This window comes from Lutra lutra, chromosome 7 (genome assembly GCF_902655055.1).
Source record: "Lutra lutra chromosome 7, mLutLut1.2, whole genome shotgun sequence".
In the NCBI taxonomy this organism is placed as follows: domain Eukaryota; kingdom Metazoa; phylum Chordata; class Mammalia; order Carnivora; family Mustelidae; genus Lutra; species Lutra lutra.
Window position 1 is genome coordinate 85,781,945 of NC_062284.1, and position 17,858 is coordinate 85,799,802.

Below are 17,858 nucleotides of genomic sequence, written 5' to 3' on the forward strand. Positions count from 1 at the left end.
AGCAGGGGCCAGGGGCAGAGGGAGAGGGGGAAGCAGCCTCCCCACTGAGCAGGGAGCCGGAGACAGGGTTCTTTCCCAGGACCCTGAGATCATGACCTGAGCAGAAGGCAGACGCTTAACCAACTGAGCCACCCAAGCGCCCCTCTCTTGTTTTCTAACTACAAAAGTAATACATGTACATACTCATGCTAAACAGTTCAGTAATACACAAATATACAATTTAAAAAATGAAAGTCTCCCACAATCATCTCCCTCACCCCACCAAATACTGTGACTGGTTTGGGGTGTATCTTTCCAGGTTTTTTTTTTTTTCTTAAAGATTTTATTATTTATTTGAGAGAGAGAGAGAGCACGAGTGGAGGGGAGGGACAGAGGGAGAGGAAGAAACAGGCTCTCCACTGAGCAAGGAGCCTGAGGCAGCGCTTGATCCCAGGACACCAGGATCATGACCTGAGCCAAAGGCAGACACTTAACCGATTAAGTCACCCAGGTGCCCCAATATGTCCCATTTCTGCTGAAAAATATGTAAACACATATATTTTTAAAACCCTGAAAAGGGTTTTACTCATATGATTTGCTCATTAGCACTGGGTTTTCCTTTTGTTCTCATGTCTTTCTTGGTGCTCCTCTTATGTGCTCTCATAGCCTCTGCATACCCCTACCACATCCCTTGTCTCACTGTTTCTCATCCTTCCTCATTATACTGAGAGTTTCTTGATAACAAAGACCATTGCTCTATTATCTATTGTGCCCTGGGTTCAGAGCACAGCACTCAGCACATGATCAGTGCTCAGTAAATATTTGTTGCTTAAATGAATATTTTCAGGAGCATTATTTCCCCTAAAACTTCAGTCAAAGAAGCAAACTTCTGAGGTGGCCTGATTTAAGTAATAGATCTGTAGTTTCAACATAAAGTCAGGAAATTTGATGGCAGCTTTCTCCAAGTGCAGTCTCTATTTTCATCCTTCACACATATTAACACAGAGCTCAGCACTTTATGTTCCACCAGAAAGGATCCATTCCCAGAATAAGCATTAGTGAACAATGTTGATTTCATGGGAGATTGTGTACGGTATTAGGGAAGGGTAAACTTACTTAAAAGCCTTGATCAGACTCATTTGTTCCCTGAGGTCCCTTCTTCCCCATTGTGTCTCAACCTCATAAAATTTCTCCCTCTAGTACACAGGACGGTTTGGTCTTCCCCCAGCTTCTTTCTCCAGACTTCCATGCCCACGCCTATAAAATCCCACAGCAGACCAGACGCCTGCCTCTCCGAGATAGTGAAGGTGTGTTAAAAATAGCCTTTTCCCCTATTACATCAGTATCTGGAACTATTAGTACATAAATTAGGATTTCAGGCAGTTTTAGGCAATCTAATGTAAGCAAAGAATCTTGCTTCTTCCAGGCATTCCATTTTTTAAATTTTTTTAAAAGATTTTTTTTATTTATTCGACAGATCACAAGTAGAGAGGCAGGTGGAGAGAGAGGAGGAAGCAGGCGCCCTGCTGAGCAGAGATCCCCATGCGGGGCTCGATCCCAGGACCCTGAGACCATGAGATCATGAGACCATGACCTGAGCCAAAGGCAGAGGCTTTAACCCACTGAGCCACCCAGGTGCCCCCAGGCATCCCATTTTTAAACTTACACATCTAGCTCTCCAGTCCAAGCGAGACCTGGTTATCTCTTGTTGGTGATCTCCATCTCAGGGGTCAAGTAAGATCCTGTGCGCTTGGCCCTCGGGCTGTGCTCACTCTATCACCTTTTGATGCCTCATGGTTTTTAGCCCTTGAAGAAGGGGCCTCTTCACCCAAGGCCCTGATGTCAGCACACCATCTGAGGTTGAAATGTTTTTCACCTGACGGTTGGCGTCTCCTCTCTGGCCTCTAGGAAATATTCTTCTCCCTTATTCACTGTAACACTTATAATACAAGTGCAAATTTACTGATCCATTACTGTGAGCCAGACACTGTGCTAAGGACTTTTTATACATCACCCTGTTTATTTAAGTTTTTTAAAGGTATCCATCCATAAATTACTTTTATTTCTCATTAAATGAACACAGAGTCATTAGCATACTAATAACAGATAGGTTTATTATTACATATCCATCAGTGTGGCTTTCCATGCCTCTTGAAACATGCATGCCATCCGAGAGATGACTCAGTTCCCCAGTGCTTCTTTTTGATACACATTACTACAAAGCCATTATAAATTACTGAGGAGGTATTTGGTTAAAAAAATAAACAATAAATCATACCGCCCATATGAATCAACTCATGCTATTGCACAAGAGTTTAGCAGTATTTATCTGGTAATTCCTGTGTTAGCTGGAAAATATCACAGATGCATTGCCATGATTTTCTTTAATGTTGATGTAACCTTCATATTTTGCAGAATTTTATAAAGTCATTCATTATTGTAGCAGGTGGTTTAATGCAAGCATTGTACTCAATTTATGAAAGTCCAACAAACCTCGAATATTTTAAATTAAACCAGTTATCAATGAAAAACCCACTGACACATAATTTTTTAAAAATATGTTCTTTGGGGGCACCTGGGTGGCTTAGTCAGTTGAATGTCTCAGCGTTGTGAGATCAAGCCCCAAGTCAGGCTCCATGCTCAGTGGAAGTCTGCTTGAGATTCATTCTCATTCATTCTCTCTCTCAATATTTTGAGATTATTTTGAGGTTATCAATATTGAAATTTATTTTAACAAATAAGTTTAAAAAAATGTATGTTTTTCCAAGTTTATCTGTGTGCTTTGATCCCACCCTCTCTGAATGTAGATCCAGGATTACCTCCTTGCATCTATGGAAATCTGAACATTCCCTTCTTCCTTTCTAGCTAGAACATTCCCTTCTAGCTCATCTTGGGCTAGAGACCGTGACCTTGCCTTTGCCCTGTAGGCCACCTAGGCCCTGGTCAACTATCTTGCTCTTAACCCAAACTATATGGCTTCCATACTAGCTATGGGCACATTTGGCTCTGGATCCCTCTTTTCCTTTTTTTTTTTTTCTCCCCATACTGTGTCCTTGGCTGATTTGCTGTTATGTTTTTTCTTCCTTTTCAGTATTCCTACTAAATCTCTACAGAGAAAAGTAAGATACCATACTCCATCTGCCTCCAACCCAACCCCAAGAAACTTCCTAATTTTTACTTATTATGCCATCTTTGAAAGATCCTAACAATTCCTAAAGATCCCTCAGTATATGCTCTTATTATTATGTTCTTAAAGAACATAATTTTTTATCAAATGTTCAGTAATCAGAAAAGATCTCTATGTTGTATTATTAGATAAAAAAGCCAAAGTGCTGAGAACTGGATATGGTATGTTACAATGTCAAAAGGCTAGAAAGACTAACTCGTTTTGGTAACTTTGGGGTGAAATGAATATTTTGACTGGGCAGGTGAGAAATAGGGGCAGGAGGAGATTTTACTATATATTTTTTGTTATTTTTGATGTTTGGACCATAGTACTTTATTACCAATTTTAAAAATAGATGAGTAATTTTTTTAAAAAAGAAATACGAGTAACCTTCCTGATGGGCAGGAGAGGGTGTTTTGCAACAACAGTTGGTAAACAATCATTAAAAATAATAAATGAATAAAATAGTTTTGAGAAAGAACAGAAAGACAAAGAACCTGTTCTAGAGGAATGTTCAGGTCAATGAGTATTTCACATAAATCTGGTAATGCCAAACCCCCAGCATTACGGGCAGTTTGGGCAATGGTCTGAAAGCAATCAGTTGCAGTGGAAAGTACTGATAGAGCTTTATGTGTCCTGTTTCTCACACTACACATACCTAGGGGTCAGGGGCTTTCTCTCTCATACAACTAGAACTCAAATAGAACTCAATACAACTAAACTCAATAGTTTAGTAGTAATAGGAAAAGATTGCCGCACAAAGTCCCTTTAACTCTAAGAGGAGCGAGAAGCCATTTCAGTGTGATTTGTTGAGTCCTAAAAAGACAACAGAGGCTTTGGGGGGCACAGTTTAGCTGACATCAACTCCAATCTCTACTTAATAGCATAAAATAGAGGGCAGTTAAATAAGCATCCGTGCCCTCTTTCACATTCCTAACCCAAGTCTTAGAGAATGGATAACCTGCCTTAGCCTACTCCCACATAGTTCATAATACAAGTGACTTGAGGAAGCTAGGATCAGTTCTCAGGGAATCTGAGAACTTAGCTGACCTTAATTTGTTACTTTCCAAATATTCCTGAGCACGTCCTAAGGTAGAATAAACCCCCAAGGCCATCCCTAGAAGTGACTGGCTTTTTCAGTTTTCTTTGGCTTTGAGATGACCAAGGGTTGACACCTTGACCCCTCACCCCAAGATGGGAAAGGATTGGACATGACATTAGGCCTTCTCTATGTTCAGATCCCTCTCCCTAGCATCCTGAAAGCAGGATAAATGGCAGCTTGGTTTCTGTCATATCATACTTGTAGCAGATGCGATTTCATCCAGAAAGTATTTTAAGATTTAAGGGAATGAGGGAGGCAGGATGGGATGGGACAAAAGGAGAGGCTGAATTTAATTCAGTCACAACAGAGACTTCAGTTGATCCCTTGGGGAGCTCTGAACCTAGGATGGCTCTTTGGAGCTTTACAGAATTGAGATAAAGGAGCAGATCTTATATTCCTGCATAAACCCATCTTTGGATTTGGGCTACCCGGAAGGGAGTGCAGCCTATGTGAGACAACTCCCTTGGGCTAAAGACAATTCTCAGGGAGGGACTCCGTTACGGATCTTCAGCAGAAAACACTCTTGGTAGCTGATACTCTGATTTACAAAGGGTATCTGGGCATCACACAATAGCATCTACTACATAATCAAAACACCTAAATGAATACCAACAAATGCATCATAGCTCTGAAAGTAGCATACAGTTAGCCCAGAGTATATAGTAGTATGAAATTTGATGGATCTGTGCTCTGGCTGAATATGTTAGGAAAGTTCTTGAAGCCATAATTGTCTATGTATGATTACCTTCTGACTCTGAAATTGCCAGTTCAGTAAGCAAAAGGAGCTGATTAAAAGCCATATCTATTCTCGAACTCTCAGAGGCAGGGCCTCTCAGGGCTAATTCAAAAAAGAGAATTCTTGCTACAGATTCTTCCACATTTTTTTTTCCATTTCTGTATATTCCACAAGGAGGTGTCCACTACCTGCAGCTGATAATTACAGGCTTTATGCATGCCATACTGTGAAAGGAACTTGTGTGTGGTGCCTGGGCTGATAGGGAAGTATGCCGCATGGGTTTGACCCTGTAAAGGGGAAATATCCTTTTGTTGTGGGCCCTAGGGTTTTCAAGGCCACTATCCATGGCAAATGTTCACCATGCTGAAAGGCTAAGGGCCAAGCATACAACCTTTTAAAATCTTGTCAGCACAAAGTCCATTCACTGAAAGCCTCGGCTCTCCCATGCAGAAAGCAGGTAATCAGAGCCATATTGTGTTCCCCTCTTTGTAATAAGGTAAAAGTTCTACAGCTTACACCACTGAAAATACTGAATATTGTATGTTTAATTTTCAATAGTGATCATGGTGATGCTGATAGAGAAAATGCTGCCATAGGCTTTGCAGATAAAAATGGATGTTTTGAACTTTGGTAAAACATTTTCTCTTCCAGGATGGAGCAAGGCAGCCATTTTGACAATACCCAAGAAAATGACATAGTAGTTCTGGACAGGAATATTACAAAAGCTCAATGGAAATTAAATAAGAAGAATTGAAACAAAGAATTGATCCCAACCAGGGTACGTATGCTCTCCCCTCTCATTCTACTCCCAATTCACTTCTGCTGATAGCTGCCAAACAGATGTTTATTTGATTATTATAGATACTGAAAAATGTTCTATCATTGTATTATTCTTATTAGAATTTTTAATTCAATATTAATAGTCAATTAGATAATTTATAATAAGATGTTCCTAAGCTAAATTAGGTCACAAAGTGATGATAGGAAAAGTGGAGTGTCTTCCATTGTGACAACGATAATTTTGTTCTTTCTGATTTCTGAAACAATTACTTGAGAATATGCTAAAAAAAAATCACACATTATTTGTTCAATCATATGAATATTTTGGAGTTAGAGACAAAACTGTGATATTTTAAAATTAGAGGTTACTTTTGAAGTTACTGGGTACAAGTCCAACTTTTATAAATGAAGGAATCCCAGAGAACTGGAATTGCCCATGGTATTACGTTCAGGACAAGGATCCAGGTCTCCTGATTTCCTGGCAGTCTTCTTTCCACTAGAAGAAACACAGGTTCTGGTTATTAATATTGTCCATATATGTTGGTGACACATTTTTTTTGACTAAAAGAAAAGGAAAGTCTAGATACCTTTTGACTAGACCATACCCAGGATTATTTCTTACATCCCAGAGAAAACCAGATTTCTTACATCCCAGAGAAAAACCAAACTCCAACGTAATTTGAGTCTTAGGCACAGCTGATTACCTAACCTGGACTCCGATGAAGCTGGTCAGTGTGTGACTGCACAGGCTGGGAGTTTCAGCAGTGCTGGCTTTCACATCACTGTGCTCAGAATCCTTACAGACCTTAGAAAGTGGTTATGACAGCAGCACCTAGTGAGACTTTTTTCTTTCTTTTTTTTAAGATTGTATTTACTTATTTGAGAGAAAGAGTGTGCAAGAGTGAGAACACCAGCGCGGGGAGCAGCAGAGGGAGAGGGAAAAGCAGACTCTCTGCTGAGCAGGGAGCCTGATGCAGGGCTCAATTCCAGGACCCTGGGATCATGACCTGAGCTGAAAGCAGATGCTTAACTGACTGAGCCACCCAGGCGTCCCAAAACTTCTAAAACTCTTAAACGATACCAACATGCTTATAGATCCCAATATTCCCCTCCCTTTTTTTTTCCAGATTCCCACATAATGGCACACACTCACAAATGGCATGGATACATTTTTCTACTAAGAAGAATTGAATTGTGTTCTGCTAAGGCTAACCCTATAGGTCTGGCTCTACACACTCCAGTGTCCTAGAAGAGTTGGGGGGTGGTGAGAAATTAGCGAGGTCAGAATGCAAGTCACTTGTGTAGAAAATCTCCCATGTTTACCATGCGTAGCCATGCAAGTGGTAGAGAGAGTTTTAAAATAAAGCACCAAGCTTTCTTACTTTTATTTCACAGGGTTTTTTCCACGGCTACTAATTCCTAGAGAAGTAAATGTGTTTTCCACTTCTCTGTATGTCTTGAAAAGTCCAGTCTGGGAGGTAGAGGTATACGTGAAGATAAGGCATGTGCTCTAGAATGACACATAGCCCATCCTACTCTGCAGTGCAGGATGTTGGTACAGGCTGATTTGTAAGCAGTATATTTATTTCTTCAAATGAGGGTGTTGCAGATTTGTGTTGCTAAGGACAGATGACGGGCTCTACCAGCTGAAACCTAGCAGAGTACCAGTTGAATTCATGTTAAGCCTAAAAATACTGCCTTAATGTGCAACTATCTTCTGGAAGGCTGTAGTTCCTACAAATATCCTTCCTTTTCCCTTTCTTTCTCATTTATTCCATGGTTTCTGTCATGGGAAAGAGGGGTCCCTGAGAGCCTTATGACTTAGAAGTGTGAACCACAGCCAGACATCTCATGGAAAGGTTCTATGGAATTGAGATCTTATTAGTTAACTTACTTAACTAAGGCTGTCATAACAAAGTATCACTTGCTGGATGGCTCAAATAACCAAGTTATTTTCTTATAGTTCTTAGGCTAGAAATCCAGTATTAAGGTGTCAGCAGGATTGGTTCCTCTGAGGGCTATGAAGGAGAAACCTTTCCATCCCCCTCTTAGTTTCTGGTGGATTTCTGGCCACCTTTGGTTTTCCTTGGCTTGGAGATGCATCACCCCAACTTCTACCTTCCTCTTCACAAGGACTTCTTCCTGTTCATGCATCTGTCTGATATGCAAAGACCCTATTTCCAAATAAGGTCACATTCACAGGTACTGGGGGCTGGGACTTTAACATCTTTTAGGAGGGACATTATTCAGTCCATAACAGAGCTTCTAATGTGGGCCCAAGAAAGACACTGGGAGTCCCTGGACCAGGCAGATATAGCCCTAATTACCGTGTTTTCCTACCTCATGAGGTGTTGCCTCATTCTCCATTCCTCCCAATTCTCAATTCAGGAATTTTCTGAAGGAGAGTCCCTCTTGGCCTATAGTGGTATGGAGCTTCTTTCTGTCTAGTGACACTTTGGACCTGCTACCCAGATTCTAGGCCTAGATTCCTATGCTTCTGATACCCAGCATCTGGCCAGGCTTCTGATCCCTCATGGTATAAATTGTGTTTCTGGTCCTTTTCATCTAAGCTATGAATGGGGCAATATAATACAAGGGCTAGGAACCATGGGCTCTGAAGCCAGACTCTCAGCTCTGAAACTTCCTAGATGTGGGACCTGGACAAGTTGCTTCAACTTGGTGTTCCTGTTTCTTCATCCGTAAACCCGCCTTATCAAAAAATTGTTAAGATGATAAAATGAAGCAATTCATATGAAACAGTTAGAACTATGCCTGGCACAGAGTAAACACTGGTTAGCTGACATTATTATTTATTGCTGACCCAGCACTGATTCTTGGAGAGGCAGGCAGGACAAGGGTGATGGGTGAAATGCCAGGGTGAGGAGAGGCCCCAAGGATGAGCAAGGAAGGAAGCAGTTCTCTGTAGGGCAGGCATCAATACTGGGGAATGAGAGGAAGCCCAGACTCGGAAATGAAGGAGTAAATGAGAAGGTAGCAAAAATTCAGGAACCATGTGAGCAGCAGACCCTTAGAATGAGACAAAGAATCTGAGGAAACAGTTCAGAGGCTTCTTGTCTACTCTCTCCCTAGAAGAAAAATGACCTCGGAGTGTGGGCAAGCTTGAGCGTCAGCAAGCACACATGGAGGTAGGCCAGTAGTACAGGGGTGTGTGGGTGTGTGCGTGTGTGCACGTGCACGTGTGTGCACGCCTAGAAGTCACAGGGTGTTTTTTGCTCCATTGCCCTTTTACCTAAAGTACTATTCTATGTTCGATACTTAGTTTAAGAAGACTCTGGGGACCGTCCTCATCATCATCCTTCAAGCCTTCCCTCCGTTCTCTCAATCTCAAACCCACATCTTTCATCTAGAACAGCTGCCACCCTGGGCTACTGCTGCCAGAAGAAGTGCTCTCTGCTTGCAAAATTCTCTGTTTGGTTGTCACTGTTTGGCTGTTACCCCACTGCAAAAGAACAACTCAACAAATGAGTTTAAACTATTCACTTTTCAAATATTAGGTTAAGGCTATCTGACGTTTGATCAAGATATGGTGGATAAGAAATCACTGCCCCTCCTAAAAATTTAGGTTATGATTCAAGTGCTCTTTTAAGAAGCATTTCAGAATGTTGACTGTATGCATTATCCCAGTGCCCAGCAACCGTGGCATAGCTACATTCATCAGTCTTTTGTGATGAGAGATGTATATAAGTAAAGCATTTGGTCATTCAAAAAAGCATCAACCTTCTCCTGACCCTGCTGTTCCCTTAAGGTACCACCCTATCTCTCACTTTCCCTCTACTCCCCAAATTGTCCAGAAGCAAGTCTGTACTTGTTTTCATTGCCTCACCACTTGCAGTCACATTGGGTTATATAATCCTTACTCTTTGCTTCCTTACCGTGCAGCTAAAATTGTTCTTTGAGAGTTGCCATTGCTCATTGCATCACCAAATCCAAGGCTGCACAGCAGTCTTTAACATTCCTGACTTCTCTGTAGTGATGGAAACATTAAAAAGCCTCTCCTCCCAAGGCTTCCAGGACCTTGAAGGTCTCTAGGCTTCCTGTCTCCCTGACGGGAACTCCTTTTGATCCTTCTCTAGCTGATTTTCCTTATTCCCCCCAAATGCAGACATCCCCAAAGTGTGTGTCCTCTTGCCCTTCTCCTCCCTTCTTATACCCTCTCCCTATCTAGCTAATTGGATAAGACAGTGTGTTGTGGGAAACACAGACTGTCCGAGGCTAGGTATGTTTAGCTATGAGACTTTGTGGAATCTCCTACCAGAAAATGAGAGCCCAAGCACTCAAGCAGGAGGAAACAACATAGCAATGCCATGCTCTGGCATTAAAAATAAATGTTTAAGATTTATTTTTATTTATTTGAGAGATATAGAGAAAGCAGGGTGGGGCAGAGGGAGAGAGAGTCTTAAGCAGACTTGGTGGTGAGTGTGGAGCCCAAAACAAGGCTCAATCCCATAACCCTGAGACCACGACCTGAGGCAAAACCAAAAGTCGACCACTTAACCGACTGCACTGCCCAGATACTCCTCTCCACAGGGTTTGGATATCCCTTTGTACTTCCTCATCAAGTCCTTATCACCCTGGATATGGTGTAGTGTATATTTGCTAGTGTATATTTGCTAGTCTATATTTAACTCTAGACTATAAGATCTGAAGAGTAAAGACCATATATCTCTTTTTGCCATTTAATTTTCAACACCAAGACCAGGGCTTGTCCCTTTGAAGAGGCTAAAGAAATATTAGTTGAAAGAATTAATGAACCAGGTTTTTAAATTTGGAAAGCAAGTAAGTGGAAAGTAATCATAGGAGAAAGGAATCATATGTAAACCAAGGTGAAATTTGTACCAAGTGCCTAACATACAGTGATGTATCTCTGTAGAGGGTGGCTACAGATTGCATCATGAACTTCTTATCAGTCAAAGGAAAGAAAAAGAATCAGTTATAAAATTTATAGTGCCTACTAAATTTAAAAAAGAAAAGTTGCTTAGGTAAAACACAGCTTATTCCTGTGTTGACTTAAAGAAATGTCTCCATGGATTCTCGCAAAGAATTACTGTCTGGGGGCACCTGGGTAGCTCAGTAGGTTGAAGCCTCTGCCTTCGGCTCAGGTCATGATCCCAGGGTCCCGGGATCGAGCCCCGCATCGGGCTCTCTGCTCAGTAGGGAGCCTGCTTCCCCCTCTTTCTCTCTGCCTGCCTCTCTGCCTACTTGTGATCTCTGTCAAATAAATAAATAAAATCTTAAAAAAAAAAAAAAAAAGAATTACTGTCTGGGTTATCCACAGTGTGTTCCAGGGTATCTCTATATTAGATATAATAGTGAATGCTGTAGGGCTATTGTTTACAATATCCTTTAACATAGCTTAATCACATACCTTAAATTTAAAGTAATGCTATGACAGGGAAACCAGGGTAATGTAACTAAGTGCCCAGAATTCTGATGACCTGGCTTGATCCAAGGATAAAATTTAGAGTATCTAAAACAAGATGCATTCTGAGGAACATGATTATTCCCTATTATATGACCTAAAACAAAGATTTCTGTGGGCAAGTGTATTGGGGAACCTGCTGCATATTCATATCAGATTTGTCTTTTGGGATATTTGCATGCACGTTGATATATATTAAATGCTCTAAGAAGTCCTTCAGTAAAGAAACTTCATCTAACCCAGAGTTTACCAAAATAATTCAGTCCTCTTATAGTATCTGTTTACATTTCAGGGAAATTTAAGCTAGCACTTTAGGAAACAGTCATCTAGAGAAATTATGGACTGCGTATCTTCGGCAACCCTATGTGAATATTGTTTCTAAGAACCAAGTTCTTGATAAGATTCTGTCCATAGAGTGTTCCATTCTGTTCCCTCTGGCAAGAACTGGGGAGTCCAGCTACTCTGTGCTGTCAGTTACAAATGGATGGTTTACTGTGACAGTCAATTGAAAAACAGGTCATCTAAGGAAAGTAAAAGCTCCTAATCAGTCTTGTGCCCACACCTTCTCCAGGGAGGACCCAAAGACAGGCCAAATATTGTCCTAGGAAAGTCATAACTCCAGTCTAATTAAACCCAGTGATACCATCTGTATCAATCCTATGGAAATCAACCTGAAAATCTAAGTCAGTTGGAAGTGCATTAATGGATTTCTTCTCAAGAATTTCTAAGTGCTTCTAGAAGCGGTGAGAATCACATCGCTATTGTTATTGAAAATAACATCAATCGATTATCTTAACCAATGACTCTATCCTTTATAGGTTAATGTGCCAATAATTCAGACCTCTTGATTTTCTCCAGTGGAACCTAAGATTTAAATCACTAGATCATAAAAAAAATGATACAATGCACCCACTTCTATCTGAGCAGCCATGCTTCAGACTAACAATAGTGGGGAAATATAATCTCCATGGCAAGAGGAAGGAGAAGTGAAGTTTGTGTCTTGGTACATTCCCGACTTCTAACCAAGTAGAGACTTCTCTCTGTAGTTATGTCAGAAGACCATCAGCTAAATGAGGGACCAGAGACCCTGACAGTGCAAATCACCCAGCAAAATGAAAGAGAGCCCTAAGAAGGAAGAGCAACAGCTCACTTCTGTTTTGTTTTGTTTCCTTCTGTTCCTAATCTCCTTGAAATTTCTAAAGTGTTTCCTGCCCTAACTTACTAGGTTTTGTAGAATCAAGAAAGATAAAGCATCATTTAAACATATCAGATAAGTGAGCTAAAATCAATTTTACATTTCATTCTGGAGTTCATTATGCTTTTGGCAGCAAATTTATCTTCCTAATTGTGTTTTACTTAGGTTGAAATTAATTTTAATTGGTATTTCCTGTGAACACACTGAATAAGAAGCAGAAAAATCTGCCTGAAATTAAAAACTGACCTTGAACAATCCAAAATTCACACTTCTCAGGAATGACCTCATCTGTGCCCATGACTTCACCTACCCCTGATGCTCTGAGGACTTCTAAGTCAGTATTTCTCCTCCAGCCTCTTTCCCGAGCTATGCAGTACATCTCGGCTGAGTCTATATGTGACATGTGCAGGGTGAGAATTCATCTCTCCTACCACGTTTCACTTCTGCCCCCCTGTCCCCACCTCAACTGTTGGAAGCGCCTCCCACACAACTGCTCAACCTCAAATCTGGAAGCCGCTTAGACTTATTATTCTCACCACCAACTTTCCTGCAACTAAAATCTAAATTCTTTGGCATGGCTTTGAAGGGTCTTCCAAGTCTAGCCTCGTGTTTCCCAGTAGAGGCCTGTTGACAGCTGGGGCACAACAGTTTTCTCCTCTGTGCAGAATTGCCCTTCTTCTTCCTAGTCCCACCCACTAAAAGCCAGTAGCAATCCCTGGTCACCTGACAACCAAAAACCAAAAAGACCCTTCACATTTCCTAATGCTCCTGGTGGAGTGATACCACCTTTTAGTGGAGAATCACAAGTCCAGGCTTCCCTTCCTTTCCAGCCCCACTTCCCACTACGCACCTCCACAGACTCGGCATTCCAACCATACAGAATGATTTGCTCACCCTGTGCATGCTGTGCTCTCCCAAGCCAGACCTCTGCCTTTGCATAGAGAGCCTCCCAAACCCCAGGGTGGTGGGTCTTGCTTTTTTGCACTGAGCTGACCCACAGATGAAAGAGCAGGCTGAAGGGCAAAGCTATTTCCTAGCTCTGCTTCCACTGCTCACCATCCCGGTAGCCTCAGGTAAGTGTTTCTGGATCACTTGTTCTCCTTGTAAAATGTTTTAGCATCTGCCCTGCCTGTGGTCCTACTGAATGATTCATGAACTGTATGACATTATGCAAGCCATTTGATCTCTATGAACCTAGGTACCCAGTTTTAAAATAGGGTCATTAAAACCCATTACACAAACTACTCTAAAGAGGACGCAGTAGTCAGAATAGATAGTGTATGGAGTAAGTGGTTTCTAAACTGATTCTTGCCATATACACGTATAAAGCTATTATTGTTATTTCCTTTTCCAAGACTTGAAAAAAGATGACTTTTTAAAAAATTAATTAATTTATTTTAGAAAGAGAGTGCATATATGTGAGGGGAGGAAGGACAGAGGGAGAGGGAGAATCCCAAGCAGGCTCCATGCCCAGTGCAGAGCCTGACACAGGGCTCCATCACACAACCCTGAGATCATGACCTGAGCTGAAACCAAGAGCACCCCGCTCAACCAACTGCGTCACCTAGACACCCCTCACAGAGACATTTTTATTGGTATTTATAGTTATATGCATAGACATATCATATTCATTAGTATTATTCTAAAACTCGACTCAATTCAACTGATATAGTATTACTTAAATCATAAACCTACTTTCACACTATTTTGTAAATGAAGATTATCATTTAAGTTCAACAATCTTGGTCACTAAGGGATTGCTATATATATTTTTTTAAAGATTTTATTTATTTACTTGACAGAGATCACAAGCAGGCAGAGAAGCAGGCAGAGAGAGTGGGGGAAGCAGGCTCCCCGCTGAGCAGAGAGGACTCTGAGATCATGACCCGAGCTGAAGGCAGAGGCTTTAACCCACTGAGCCACCCAGGTGCCTCGGGATTGCTATACTTTTAAAAACCATTTATCACTTGCTTTTTATCACAACACTTGAAATCTTTCTGCAGGCTATAAATCAATGCTTACTTTGTATATATATATACTTACTAAGTATGCTTACTTTCACTGCATACTACCTGCTATTTTAGTTTGGCTATAAATAATAGCTTTAAACCCTTTACATGGCTGTGGAACATTTTTTTTCTGAGGTTGTTTATTATATAATTTCCATTAGTAAACATTGATTTTTTTTTTTAATCCTTTTGGACACCTAAAACTCTTGAGAGTCCCTGAAACCTGGGCATCATTCTTAATCTTTTTATTCTGAACTATCCAATCAATTGTTGACTTGTTTTGTCATTCCAAAAATATTGCTAGAATTAGTCCTGGCCGTTATCCTGGTCCAGACCAGCGGTCTCTCTTACCTGAATGCTTACAGCAGCTCCTTGACTGGTCTCCCTACACTCCGCTTCCCAGGCGGGTGCTGTGGTTACTGCAGTGAGTAACACAGGCGAGGTATAATATTCCATTGCTGTGGAGTTTTTAAATTAGTGGGATAAAGTCCAAAAAAAAAAAAATTCCTCAAGATAGCCCCAATTTGCAAATTGTGATGAGTGCTTTATAGAGAAGTAAGCAAAAACCTAAACTAGAGAATAGAGCAGGAGGAGCTTTGTAAGTATAATAGGTTGTCAGGGAGGATACATCTGAAGAGATGACCACCAAGCTAAAACTGCAAGGATAAGAAGGAGTCACACTCAGGCCTCTACCCACGTCTCCTGTTCCCACTGTTCTTCTCATCCTGCACTGACCTTTTGTAGTTCCTTGAATACATCATGCTTTTTTGTGTCCAAGACTTCCCTCTCTATCCTGGTAACTAGAAAATCCTTCCCCTTCCGATTACCCAGTCAGTCCTTCCTCACCTTTGAAGCCTCAGCTTAAACATTAGTTCCTCTGATGAAGCCTCTCGAAGCCTGTGTCTGAAAACTTCTCCGTCATTCACAGTGCCCCTTAGCTGCTCTGTGCCTAATTCCAGTCAGTGCTCTCACTTCAGACCTCTAGGAAGGCAGTTCAGGGTGCCTTTGATGACTACTGTTGGTATGGTCAACATATCCATCAACTACTTTTTGGCTGAGGGTCTCAAACTGCCCTACAATAGACTCTTCTTTTAAAACTCTTTTTACATGCATGAATAGAGTACTCTGTACCTTGCCATTACAACATTCAGAATGATGGCTCTGTCTAGGTTCTAATTCAAAGTGGTTATGGACGTATGAGAACACCATCTTCCCTAAGTAAACTCCCAAGACAGAGTAATAGTAGGGCTAGCATGTCTTAACATTACTGAAGTCTGTTTGGAGTTTGCAAGCAGTGTAAGGAAGAGAAATGAATCCAGCTTCGTAAGATCCCATTCCCAAGCTAAGCACAGACAAAAAAAAAAATGATGACACTCACCTTTGATAGCAGCTTTTTACAGACAGAATCCAAAGGTGAGGAAATAGATCTAAGGTGCTTAATACCCTGCTACAGTTAAATGCTTTCTATCAACTTACTTCCACTAAAATTTGTATGTAACCAGGCCCCTCCTAAAGCAACCAGTTTGCAGCAACATGACAACATATTTGTATACCCACATCTGGTTTTTTTCAAACTCATATGCCTGTAGATTTCTTGAAACCAAACCTTAAAATAATAATAAATGTTTATGGTTCTGAGCAGAAATGCCATTGGATTAATCAAATGCAAATTAACGATTTATTTGTCCATAAGTACCTCATGCCTGACACTTTGCTATTTAGCACATGCAGAAAAGACCAAAGAAGAGTGTAATATAGTAGCTGCCTTAGGTTACTCACGTGATCTGAGAAGCCTGCTTCTCTTCACTGAGGTGGGAAACCACTTCGATATTAAATTCCAGAGGGGCTTGTAAGAGATAGTCCTACTAAAATATACTTAAAGTTTCAGGGAAAGTCATCAGCCTTATGAGCCCTGTTTATTTCATGTACACCCTACTTGTTACAAGAAAGAAATTGAAGTGATATATGTATGTAATGCAATCAGATCAAAAGTGAGATAGAGAAGTAGAGGGAAAAGGGTAACAAAGGGTAGAAATGTAAGCTGACCCTTGGGAGTGAGAGGTTACATTGTTTCCAAAGTCTTGAGTTACGGTGCAGTTTGCAAAGGCAATTTTTATGTGTGTTAGGGAGACTTGTTATTATCTCCATATTATATATACAGTCATTTAAAAAGAAAACAAAACTTTTTCTAGAACTTCTATATATTTTTCCCTAATCTTGTTTATCAGCTCCTAAAAGTGAACCCTAGCTGATTCTACTAGCATTTGGTCCACTAAAGGTAAATATCCTTTTAAATTCTCCTATATTTAATATAATCAGTAAATTTCAAAGTGCTACTGTCCTCAATGACCTGAATGACATTCCCTTGGAAGAGTGAAAGTAATGTGATACTGTCAGAGTTTGATTCTCCCAACAAAACTCTCCAGCTCACAATTCCTGACAAGTGGGTGTTGGTCTTCTACAGAAGAACTCTGTGCCGCCCACAGTGAGGCTTCACCGGCTACATTTCTCAGCCAGCGCGGCCTCAAAATTGTGGCCAGGTTTAAAACACCATAATGGTAATATCCTAGGAAGTCACTAGCTAAAAGCGTTTTTTTCCTTAATTCACAGGACCTTTGTTCTCTCAGCCTAAGCCATCCCCTCCAGTGTACTAGAGCTTTAAATTAAGTGTTTGTTCTCATTTTTTGTCACTGCATCTTCCAGATATGCTTGTTGTTGTTTTCTCTTACAAAGAGACTTGTTTGAAAGGGCACATTGGCACATTCTCACCAGTTACCCCGAAAACGCAAACGTATCTGAGATGAGAAGGGGTCATTACGCAGATCTCTCTCTCCTGTGCTGGAACCATGGTCAGGAGGGTCAGGAGGGCATTATGGGGTAAAGACCAGCACCCAGTCTGTGTGTGACCTGGGAAGGTGGAGTCCTCATGGCCATGGAACTAGGAAGCAGTATCTCAGAAACCAGGGAAAATTGCATGCGGATATTAACAGTGTGTTTGAGAATGGTGTCTGATGTGGATAGTAGTATTATGTAGAAATATGAAGATAGAACAAGGGGAAGTCATGAAGGTAGTTATTCTTTAGTATTGGGAAGGTGAAAAGAAAGATGTTGCTCTCTCTTACGTCCCCTTCCCTACCAACATTAAGAGCCATGAGGCAGCAATCAGGTCTCAGGGGAACCATCGTGGATTGCACAGTTTGGTTCAGTGAGCTAAGGGGGCCTTACGAGGCTCCATGGACTTCATTTGGAGGTGTCCAACACACAGCCTATGGAAGCCTTGTCTGAGTGGCTCAGAAGACAGGCTTTTTCCCCACGTCCTGCTCTGTATCCTTACTTTTTTACACCAACAGTGGTCAGCTTACACGTTTAAAAAGAGGAATGAAAAGGGAGCATTAGCGAAAGGATAACAAGGTTGCGAAGTGTTCACATCAAAGATTTTTGCAACTTACTG

At 41.1% G+C, this 17,858-nt stretch overlaps 1 long non-coding RNA gene across 1 annotated transcript in view; it reads left to right on the plus strand.

The window, feature by feature from the left end:
* LOC125104202 (uncharacterized) overlaps positions 1 to 9,279 on the plus strand; it is a 68,709-nt gene extending 59,430 nt beyond the window's left edge. Inside the window, exons 5-6 of the long non-coding RNA XR_007128612.1 lie at positions 5,635 to 5,761; positions 9,044 to 9,279. This is a non-coding gene — a long non-coding RNA (uncharacterized LOC125104202). The remainder of the gene's footprint in view (positions 1 to 5,634; positions 5,762 to 9,043) is intronic.
* Positions 9,280 to 17,858: the final 8,579 nt, after the last annotated feature.